Source organism: Hyperoodon ampullatus (assembly GCF_949752795.1).
Source record: "Hyperoodon ampullatus genome assembly, chromosome: 4".
NCBI classification, from domain to species: Eukaryota; Metazoa; Chordata; class Mammalia; order Artiodactyla; family Ziphiidae; genus Hyperoodon; species Hyperoodon ampullatus.
This window is the reverse complement of record NC_136917.1, coordinates 24,769,853-24,780,979: the sequence shown is the minus strand read 5'-3', so window position 1 is coordinate 24,780,979 and position 11,127 is coordinate 24,769,853.

Genomic DNA, 11,127 nt, shown 5'->3' with positions numbered 1-11,127 from the left:
GTGGCTTGTCTGGGTCTCAGGCTCCCCACGCGGTCGCTGTGAGGGCAGCGATATTAATCTAATCACATCAGGATTTTAATTACAGGCCCTGTCAGATCCACTGAGGCCGGGGCTCCCCTGGCTTCCGAGTGCCGAGGGCCTCTCCCCCACCTCCCCCGCCCCAGTGTGGGATTCAATTAAGCCTTTGTTTTCTTCTCAGCTCCTCCGCGGGTGGGAGGGAGGGGCTGCCCGCAGCCGGCTCTGCTGACGCGAGGAGAAAAATGACTTCAATAAAAAGGAGCCGCGGGTGGGGAGCGGACCCCGGATGCGCACCCCTCCCCCGCGGAAACGTCTGGCCGAGGCCGGAGTCCGGCTCCACTGCGAACAAGCTGGCCTGGCTCTGGGGCCTCAGTTTACGCGCGCCCCCCCCCCCACCCCGTGCAATGGGGACATTGCGCACTCCCTCCAGGGCACATAAGCTGCGCACATACCGTGCAAGGCCCGTTCACGAAGCCTCTACCGAGTGAGAGGGACGACCCACTGGATCCTCAGCGAGACGCTGCCGCCCCCACTCACACATGGGGAAACCGAGGCCGGGTGAGGCACAGGGGCCTGCGCAAAGCCACCCAGCTCACAGGGGACAGGACGCAATTCGAAGCAGCGCCGGGTGCAGACCCCGAGCCCTCAACCCCGCCCAGGCTGCCTTCCCACTACTGGAAGGCTCCTTCTCCCCGTGAGAGGCCCCCCGGCCCGCCTGGACCACGCCGCCTGGGTTTGAATCCTGACAAGTCACCGTCCTCTCTGTGACGCGGTTGCCTCTCCAGAACCTTGTCTCCTGCCCCTTGTGGCGGGGGCGGAGACGAGGGCAGACGCAGCACAGACACGGCGCCCAACAGGGCTGGGCGGTGAGGTTCTGCCTCATGCCCTCGGGCGGTAGAGGCTTTAGCCTTGCCCAGAGAGGTCTGCGACGTGATCCATGTCCCGCCTGACAGGACTGGCCATGCCAGGAAGACCAACTTTGCGTTTTAGGGTGGCCTTGCGTGACGGCATCAGTGGGCCTGGAGATTGAGGTCAGCTGGTGGGTGAGCAGGCATCACACCGGCACTGGCCCCCCGTGTGGGACCTGTGGTGCCGGGAGGGGCATAAGTGGACGGTGGTGATGGCGAGACGCCCTCCCCACGCTCCTCCCTTGGTAACCTGTGCAGCCTCTCAGGTGCCTTCAGTGAGGTCTGCGAATCCCTTCCAGAGAATGATCAAACCCGAGGGTGGTTTGGAGGACCCCCGAACTTGCAGTTGGTGTCAGAAGTGGAGACTGTGCCCTCTGACCTTCCAGCTTGGCTAACTCCCCATCGCTGCCCCAAGCCCTTCCTAGGAGCTCAGGGCCTGGGTTGCTATGGTGACGCAGAAAGCCCCCCTCCTCCGGCCACCTGACTTATGCTCAGCCACCCCTGCTTCTCAGCCAGAGGTGCCCAGCCCCCCACAGCCCACTCTGCCCCCCAACATTTCCTCAGCTCCCACAGCCAAGCCACAGAAACTCCTTCCTTGTTCCTTGAAGTCGGGGAGGAGCTTCAGCATCCCCATATGCAAAAGCGGCTGCGAAGCTCAACTCCGGGGGCTGGGCTGATGGCACCGTGGAGTCTTCAGTGTGTGCCTGACCTGCCTTCCAGTCCACAGCCAGCATCCCCGACCTCTTCCTGACCCTCGGAATCCACAAAATGGTTGTTTCACAGTGTTTTGGGGTCTGAGTCACCAGAACCCCTACCTGCTTCTTGGAGGAGGAGGTGCAGGACACAGAACGGGAGAGCTGCTTGGATCCGAGGTCGGGAAGTTCTTAACTCCCGGGCATATCGAGGAGGCTGGTAGTTGGAGAGGTGGACCCTGCAGGGAGGGTGGACTTTGTCTTGAGGACAGTGGGGAGCCTCGGGGAGCGAGGGGCTCTGGTTAATGTTTTAGACCCTGCAGCATCTGTGAGGAAGGGGCACTGTTGGGTGGCACAGAGACCGGGCTGGGGCTGCTGCTGATTCCAGAGGAGGTGGGAGGGCGTTGGGACTGGGCTGGGCAGAGGTGGACAGGACACATTTGACAGAGACCAAGGATGCACAGCGTCCGGGATGTGCTGGCTTGGATGTGAGGGCTGTGTGGTGGGGGATCTGCGAGATCCTCTCTCTCTCGGCCCCATTCAGTCCTGCCCGCTAGCAAATCCACCTCTGCCTTCCAAATGCCCAGAATCGACCCTGCAGAGAGGGGACCACTGCACGTGACAGCCAGGTGGACCTCAGCACTGAATGTTGTCCCGTGAAGGACACTCTGTGCAATTCCACAGGTAAGAAGTTCAAGAACAGCCAACATGAGTCTTTGGAGACAGAAGTCAGGCCACCTGGGGGTAGTGGCCAGGAGAGGTGAGGATGGCCTCTGGGGAGCTCTGTCGGCATTTTCATCTGGGTGACAGTTGCTCGGTGTTTATTTATAAATGTTCGCTGGGCTCATGAGGGTCAAGTATCCAGAACGCATTTACAAAATTCCTACAACTCAACAACAAAAAGATACATGACTCAATTAAAAAATGGGCGGGCTTCCCTGGTGGCGCAGTGGTTGAGAGTCCGCCTGCCGATGCAGGGGACACGGGTTCGTGCCCCGATTCGGGAGGATCCCACATGCTGCGGAGCGGCTGGGCCCGTGAGCCATGGTCGCTGGGCCTGCGCGTTCGGAGCCTGTGCTCCGCAAGGGGAGAGGCCACAACAGTGAGAGGCCCGCGTACCACAAAAAAAAAAAAAAAAAAAAAAAAAAAAAAAAGGGCAAATGACCCAAATAGACACTTCCCCAGAGAGGATACACAAATGACTAGTACCCCATGAAAAGATGCTCAATATCATTAGTCATCAGGGAAATGAAAATCAAAACCACAGCAGTACCACTTCACACCCGAAAGATGGCTGTGATCAGGAAAACGGAAGATAAGCAGGGTTGGAGAGGATGTAGAGAAATTAGAACCTTCCAGCTGCCCAGAGAATGTGAGATTGGGCAGCTGCTACGGAAAACAGACTGGCATTTCCTCAAAAAGATACACATAAAATTACCATATGACCTGCAATTCCATGCCTAGGTATACTCAGAAGAATTGAAAACTGTTCCTCAAACCAAAACTTGTGCATTAATGTTCATAACAGCATTATTCACAGCAGTCAAAAGGTGGAAACAGCCCAAATGTCCATCAACAGATGATGGATAGACACAGTGTGTCCTTCCACACACGGGAACATCACTCAGCCAGGAAAAGGACAGAAGCACTGACACTCGCTACAACGTGGACGGACCCGAGAACACGATGCTCAGTGAGAGAAGCCAGACACAAAAGGACACACAGTGTGTGATCCCACTGATGGGAAACGTCCAGAACAGGCAGATCCGCAGACACAGAGCGTGGATTCGTGGTTGTCAGGGTCTGCGGAGGGGGATGGGGAGTGATTGCTAATGAGGACAGGGCTTCTTTTCAGGGAGATGGAATGTTCTGGAGTTAGAGGTGATGGTTGCACGTTGTGTCTGTACTAAATGTCACGGAATTGTTCACGTTAGAATGATTTTATGTGACTTCAATTTTTAAAAAAGTTCACTGAACTTGATGTACTTACATTTACCGCATATAAGCTATATTTCATTAGAAAGGACACGAAAAAAGCATTTCCCAGAACCTGCCCATTTCTTGCCCCCTCTTCGGCCCCTGCCCAAGTCAGGTCCCACTATCCACGCCCACCATGGCACCGTCATAACCCCCACACCTCCCCACCCTAACCCCAACCGTTGCTCCCACATCCACCCCATCAGCCCTTTCCATTATCCTCCCCCATCCTCCCCCATCCCCCCCCATTCTCCCACCGTCCCCTCCCATCCTCCTTCTCCACCATCCCTCCCCAGCCCCCGTCAGCCCCCGCCACCCCTCCCGGACCTCCGCCGTCCCCTCCGCCCCGTCTCCCGGCGCCACCCACGGCCTGTTCTCCCCGGAGTCGCCAGAGGGCGCGTGTGAGCAGCGAGCGGGGCGCGTCCCTGTTCTGCCCGCCGCCCTGGGGGGTCCCGCGTCCCTCCGGGTGAGAGCCGAGCCCTCCGCGTCCCAGGGCCCTGCACGGCCTGACCCACCCCGTCCCCTCCTGCCTTCACCTCCTCCCTCTCCCCCTCGCTCATTCCGTTCCAACCGCCACGGGCCTCCCCGCGGTCCCTCCCACCTGCCGGGCACAGGGCTGTCCCAGGCCCCACCCCCCCACCCCCCGCAAGCCCCCGGCCAGGTGAGCCCTCGCCCCGGGTCTCCACAGGGCCCTCACCGCAGAAAGGCCTTCCCTGGCCTTCCATCTAAGATGTACGCCCCCATCTTCCGCCCCTCTTTATTTTCTCCCTAGCCCCCCAGGAGGGCCAGGCTGTCCCCATGCCATCTGTCCAGGCCTGCTGGGCACAGGTACCCAACAAGTATCTGCTGAACTCACGACCCGGCGAGTGACCACCCAGATGCCACGATGTTGCACTTTTTGGAGAAGTCAGCGAGCAGGGGGCGGGGCCAGGCCTCCTCCCACCTTCGGCGACCGCAGCAGACCCCGCCCCCCCACCCCTGTGGCTGACTGGGATGCGCTGTTTTTTACTGCCTGATCGGCTGCCTCGAGTGCTTTAATTGCACAATAATAAGGGCGGGCCATGGGCGAGGAAACCTAAAATTACACCGGCACGTGCAGCCCATCTGTGGGGGCCGCCCGGCCCTCGTGGTCCTTCACGCGTCCGCCCTTGACGCCGCCGCCGCCGCCGCCGGGGAAGCCTTCCCAGATCCTTGATCCAGGAGCCTGTCGCGGGGCGGGCTCCCTGTGGGCGGGGGCAGTCGCTGTTCCAGGCGGGGACAAACCTCAGAGGGGCAGCCTGGCCCTCCGGGGGCGCTAGGGAGAAAATAAAGAAGTGGGGGGAGAAGAGGGACCTGTTAGATGGATGGCCAGGGAAGGCCTTTCTGCGGTGAGGGCCCTGTGGAGACACGGGGCGAGGGCGCATCTGGCGGGGGGGTTGGGGGGGCCCTGGGACAGCCGGGTGCCCGGCACAACGGGGAGGGACCGCGGAGAGGCCTGGGCTGCTTGGAGCAGAGGGAGCTAGGGGGAGGGGCCGGAGGTGAGGGCAGAAGGGTGGGTCAGGCTGTGCAGGGGGCCGGCGGCCCTGTGGAGCCACAGCCCCAGGGCAGGGGTTCTCCTCCGGCCTCCCGCTGCCCCCTCACTCCACTCCGATGGCCTCCGCACGCCAGCATCCCCGCCCTTCGCTGGGTCTTTACCTGGCTGTGCCCTGGCCAGGCACCGCCGTCCCCACCACAAAACCATCCCCTCAGCTCCGTCAGACTTTGTTCAAGCATCCCTTCCTGGTGGGGCTTCCTGATACCGCCTTACTGAACCAGCCCCCCATGCCACCTCACACCCCTACTGGCTTTCTCCCCTCCTAGCACTTTGTACATACAGGTATGCACAGAGTAGGTGCCCAATGTATGCTGAAGGTGTATATGGATGAATACCTGACATCCAGGCCCGTGGCCAGCTCTTCCTGGAAGTGTCTGGATACAGATCCAGTGCCCCCAAGGGGGTGAGGGACCCCCGGCACCGCTTTCCTGCCCAAGATGCCCTCTGGGCTCATCTCTTGGGCTGCCTTGCCAGATGACCACACACTGGGGGCTCAAATAACAGAAGCTCACTCTTACATTCTGGAGGTCACATGTCCAAGATCAAGGTGTCAGCGGGGCTGGTTCCTTCCTGGTGCTCTGGGTTCTGTTCCAGGCTCTCTCCCAGATTCTGGTGGTGCTGGCATTCTTGGGGTTCCTTGGCTTGTGGACACATCATCCCAATCCCACCTCTGTCCTCCACGACCTTCTCCTCTGGGTGTCTGTGTCCACATTTCCATCTTTTTTTTTTTTTTCCTGGCCACGTCTCTCAGCTTGTGGGAGCTGAGTTCCCTGACCAGGGATTGAACCCAGGCACCCTGCATTGGGAGCATGGAGTCTTAGCTACTGGACCACCAGAGAAGTCCCCATCAAACTCCCTATTTTTAAAATATTCTTTTTCATATCCTTTTCTATTATGGTTTATCACAGGATATTGAATATAGTTCCCTGTGCTATACAGGAGGACCTTGTTTATCCATCCTATATATAATAGTTTGCATCTGCTAATCCCAAACTCCCAGTCCTTCTCTCTCCCACATTCCCTCCCCCTTGGTAACCACATGTCTGTTCTTTATGTCTGTGAATCTATTTCTGTTTCATAGATAAGTTCATTTGTGTCACATTTTAAATTCCACATACAAGTGATATGGTATTTGTCTTTCTCTTTCTGACTTACTTCACTTAGTATGATAATCTCTAGGTCCATCCATGTTGCTGCAAGTGGCATTATTTCGTTCCTTTTCACGACTGAGTAATATTCCATTGTGTATATATACCACATCTTCTTTATCCATTCCTCTGTCGATGGACATTTAAGTTGTTTCCAGGGTTTGGCTATTGTAAATAGTGCTGATGTGAACATTGGGCTACATGGATCTATTTGAAATTTGGTTTTCTCTGGATGTATGCCCAGGAGTGGGATTACAGGATCATACAGTAACTCTATTTTTAGTTTTTTGAGGACCCTCCATACTGTTCTTCATAGTGGCTGCACCAGTTTACATTCCCACCAACGGTGTAGGAGGGTTCCCTTTTCTTCACACCCTCTCCAGCATTTGTTATTTGTAGACTTATTATTTTTTTTTTTTGAAAGGCATACTGCCACATGCAGTGCTTCATTTGCATGTGTCTGGAGTCTTGGAAACTTGACTACCCTACATTCTCCTACAAATGGACCTTGAGAGCTTGTTTGGAGGTTCTAGCAGGGGAGCGCAGGTACTTGTATACCCTTGACCGAAGAACCGTCCTCCTCTATCGGGGAAGGTCATCCTCTTCCACCGGGCTCACAGCTTCCAGAGAGACACACATGGAGCGGAAGGGGATACCCGCCTAGCTGGCCACATTGGCCTCACATCCTTTGTAGACTTTTTAATGACGGCCATTCTGACCGGTGTGAGGTGGTACCCCATTGTGGTTTTGATTTGCATTTCTCTAATAATTAGCCATATGGAGCATCTTTTCATGTGCCTATTGGCCATCTGTATGTCTTCTTTAGAGAAATGTCTATTTAGGTCTTCTGCCCATTTTTCGATTGGGTTGTTTGGTTTTTTGTTATTGAATTGTATGAGCTGTTTGTATATTTTGGAAATTAAGCCTTTGTCTGTCGCATCATTTGCAAATATTTACTCCCAGTCCATAGGTTGTCTTTTCGTTTTGTTTATGGTTAAACTCCCTGTTTTCAAATTAGGTCCCATTCACAGGAGCTGGGAGTTGGGACTTGATCCTGTCGGTTTGGGCGACACAATTCAACCACAACCCTTCTGGTCCTTGGCTGCCGGTTAAATCGGATTCTGAGCCCACTTAGACCTGCAGAGTCAAGTCTCTGGGGGTCCAGAATGCTGCATTTTGGATACTGTTTTCATAACATTTAATTTTGATATAATTTCAAACTTACAGAAAATTTCAAGATTAGGGCCAGAAACTCCTATAGACTCTGCCCAGATTCACCAATTGGTTCCATTTTGCCCCATTTGATTTGTCACATTCTGTGTCTGTAACTCTCTGTACCTGTGTCTACATCTATTATCTATATACATATATAGATATTTATACGCATTTTTCTGAACCTCTTACGACTACGTTAGAAGTGTGATGCCCCTTCACCCATAAACACATCACTGTATATTTTCTAAAACCCAGGATTCTCTTTTATAACCCGGTGCAGTTCTCAAGATGGGGAAATTTCACATCGATACAATACTCATATCCAGCCTACTGTCCATATTCAAATGTCACCAGCTGCTCCAATGATGCCGCACTGGGGAGGGTCTTGGTACCCGAGCAGGTTGCCATGGCAGCTGATGCTGGCAACCAGGTCAGCAGGTGACAGCTCAGAGGAGCCTGGGCTGGACCTCCTAGGGAGCCAGCCTTGGGGGAGAGGGAAAGGGGAGAGCATCCCCTTCCCCAAGCTTGGAGATGGTACTGGACCCGGGGTCAGAGTTTATAGAGCCTTGGGGACCACACAGAGCGAGCTTCCTCTTGGTCCTCTCAGATCACTGGGCGGTGTTAGGACTTGAACATGTCTTTTTGGGGAGACACAATTCAGTAGGACAAGGAGAGCCTAAGTTCCTGGGGGCATGGGCTTTAGAGGTTAGGCATTGCTGGGCAAGGCGGTGGGCGGGCGTTCATACTGGGCATCTCCGAGCTGTTGCTTGCCCTTCAGGTCCCCCGCTATTGCCCCGCGCACACGATGTCCCCCCCTCGTGCCAGCCCCTCATGCTCCCGGGGCAGACACTGCCTGCCAGACTCTTGCTTCCTTGTGGAGGAGCCTGGCTACTGTTTGGTGCCCACTCCCCACCCTGCCTGAGTGCTGGCATGAATCCTGGTGCCCCACCCCTTTGCTGGGGATTGGCCTGTGTGTGGATGTGTGACCCCCTTCTGGCCAATGAGATGTGAGGGAGGTGGGGGGAGGGCAGCTTGTGGAGCCACCACATTCTTCAGTTTGTGACCCCCCCAGCGACATGGACTGACCCCTCCTGCTGCCCTCTCTCCGGTTCTCTCTCTTCTGCCTCCTTCTTCCACTTAGAAGGGCCCTTTTGATTACTCTGGGCCCACGAAGACAATCCAGGATAACCTCCCCACTTCAAAGCCAGCTGATTAGAAGCTTAATTCCATCTGCAACCTTGATTCCCCCTTGTCGTGCAACATGACATAGTCACAGGCTCTGGGGACTTGGATGTGGACATTTTTGGGGGGTGTTATTCTGCTGACCACAGAAAGTTTCCTTGCTCCTAAGAGGGAGGCCCGGGAAAATGGTCCCTTTCTGCCTGTGGCCACTGCAGCTTCATGATGAGATGTCTGGAGCAGCCGCAGCCCTGGTGCCATCTGATGATGAATACAATGCAAAAGGAGGCAGAGCCAAGGGAACCACAGAGCAGCAGAGACGGGAGGCTATGAGGAGGGAGTCCTGCTGGGAGGAGTCCAGGAGCCTCTTTTTGGAGGAGAGAACAGGTTGCCTCATTGCTCAAGCCCATCTAAGTGTGTGTCTCAAAAAAAGACTACATTTCCCAGCTGCCCTTGCAGCCAGGTGTGGCCATGTGACTAAGTTCCACCAATGAGATGTGAGTGGAGGGTGGGGAGAGGAGTAGGAAAGAGGGAAGAGATGGAGGGGTTTGAGGGGGTCCTGGGGGCTGTCACTTGGGTGTGGCCTGTTGTGAAAGTTCGTCACGCTGCACACTTAGGAGAGATGCTCTTCAACACTAAAAAGTAGAAAAAGTACCAAGAGGGAGGGGCACAGCCTCGTCTCGAGCTGGGCATGGACTGTGCACACCCAGCTGTCTGTGGGAAGAAACAATCTTCTCTTTTAATAAGCCAGCACCTTCTGGGGCGTGCCTGCACCTGTGAAACCAGACTCCAAATGTTGTCTGCTGAGGCCTGGCTTTCTCCCTGCCGATGCCAGCACCCTTTCCAGATGCTCAGGAAGCATGCATCTCACCCTGTCACCAGCTGCGGTGCAAGGGATCTGTGGGCCCTGGTTTGAGCTCTCTGCCTAGACCCTCAGCCAAACCTCCTTTCTGGGGTCTTCCACTGTGGGAGAAAAATAGACTCTCCTCATCAGGGCCAGAGAAGTCAAGGCCAAGAGCAGTATCCTTTTCAGGAAGGACGAAGCTTCTTAAATATGAGTGGAGGACGTTTGCTATTTGAGGCAACAGCAGATGGCAAGCATCCCATCCTCCTGTCCTGCCACATGGACATACCACACCGGGCCTCACCTACACGTCAGTCATTTTCTCTTGGGGGTGGTCCTGCCCCCAGGGGAGGCTGGGCCGTGTCTGGGGACATCTGTGGTCGTCATGACTGAGGGGGTGGTGTGCTCCTGGCATCGAGGGGGTGGGGGCCAGGGATGCTCTTCAACACCGACAGAGCCCAGGATGGTCCCACAGAGGATGATCCAATGTCCACAGTGCTGAGGGGAGACGCTATTATGTGTGAATAAAACACGCAGCGGATGGGGAGGCCCCACACCACCTCCTTGGGCTCTTCTCAGATGACGGTCACCGTCTGGGCCACCCTCAGACCCCCCAGCCTCGCCGGGTCCCCCTGTCATCTTCACTGCCTGAGTGCGGGTAGGTGGGCCGGGCTGCCTTTCCCAGGAACCCCAGGATGGACTCTTGCCTAGCTTATGGACCTTCCAACTCAGGAGGAACTAATTTAGTCTTAGTGGAGGGGGGCATGCAGGGAGCTTTGCTGGTCTTATGATTTTCCCTCCCTGCATCTCCATAGGAATGGAGCACGCTTTGAAATCCAGAGACAGAGGGTTTGGGACCCTGAAGCCTCATTTCTGCTTCCTCTGGCTCATCCTTTGCCCGAGGTGATGGACATTGCACGGTCGAACCACCAAGAGGTGGGAAGGGCAGTGGGTCCCTTGGCTTCTGTCACAAAACTGTGCGAGGCAAACAGCCCCCCTCCCTGGGGTGTTGCCTTCAGAACCAGCACCTATGACTCAGCGTCGCCTGGGCTGGGCCGGGCTGGGCTGGGCCCGGGCCACATGCCTGGGCCTGGCCGGCTGCCTGCCTCGTCGTTGTCCTCATCTCATCCTCCAACAGCCTCACCAGACACGTTTCCACGGCGATGGCAAAGGAAACACACCAGGAAGGGCTGTCCCTTCTACCTCATTCTGTTTGTCAGAGCTCGTCCTGGGCTGGAGAATTGTATTCTGCTTTAGAGAAAGACCCCAAAGTCATGTGACAGAGGGCATGGGGACAGGGAAGGGTGAAGAACTGGGGCCTTTGTGCCATCCATCTCCCGCGGTCATAAAGTTTTCTAAAAGATGCCACGGTGGTAGATGAATTTAATTATTACAGCAAAATGCAATCTTGCCACATGCAAAAGCGTTGAGGGTTTTAATGTAGCTCAGATTTTCCTTCAGCTTCTCCCTCTCCCTTTCTCCTTGCTTTAGACGGCGTCACCCTGCGGCTCCAGCTCCCACCAGTTGGCCCCTGCTCCAGCCCTTTCAACACCACTCCCAGTGGTCGTACTTC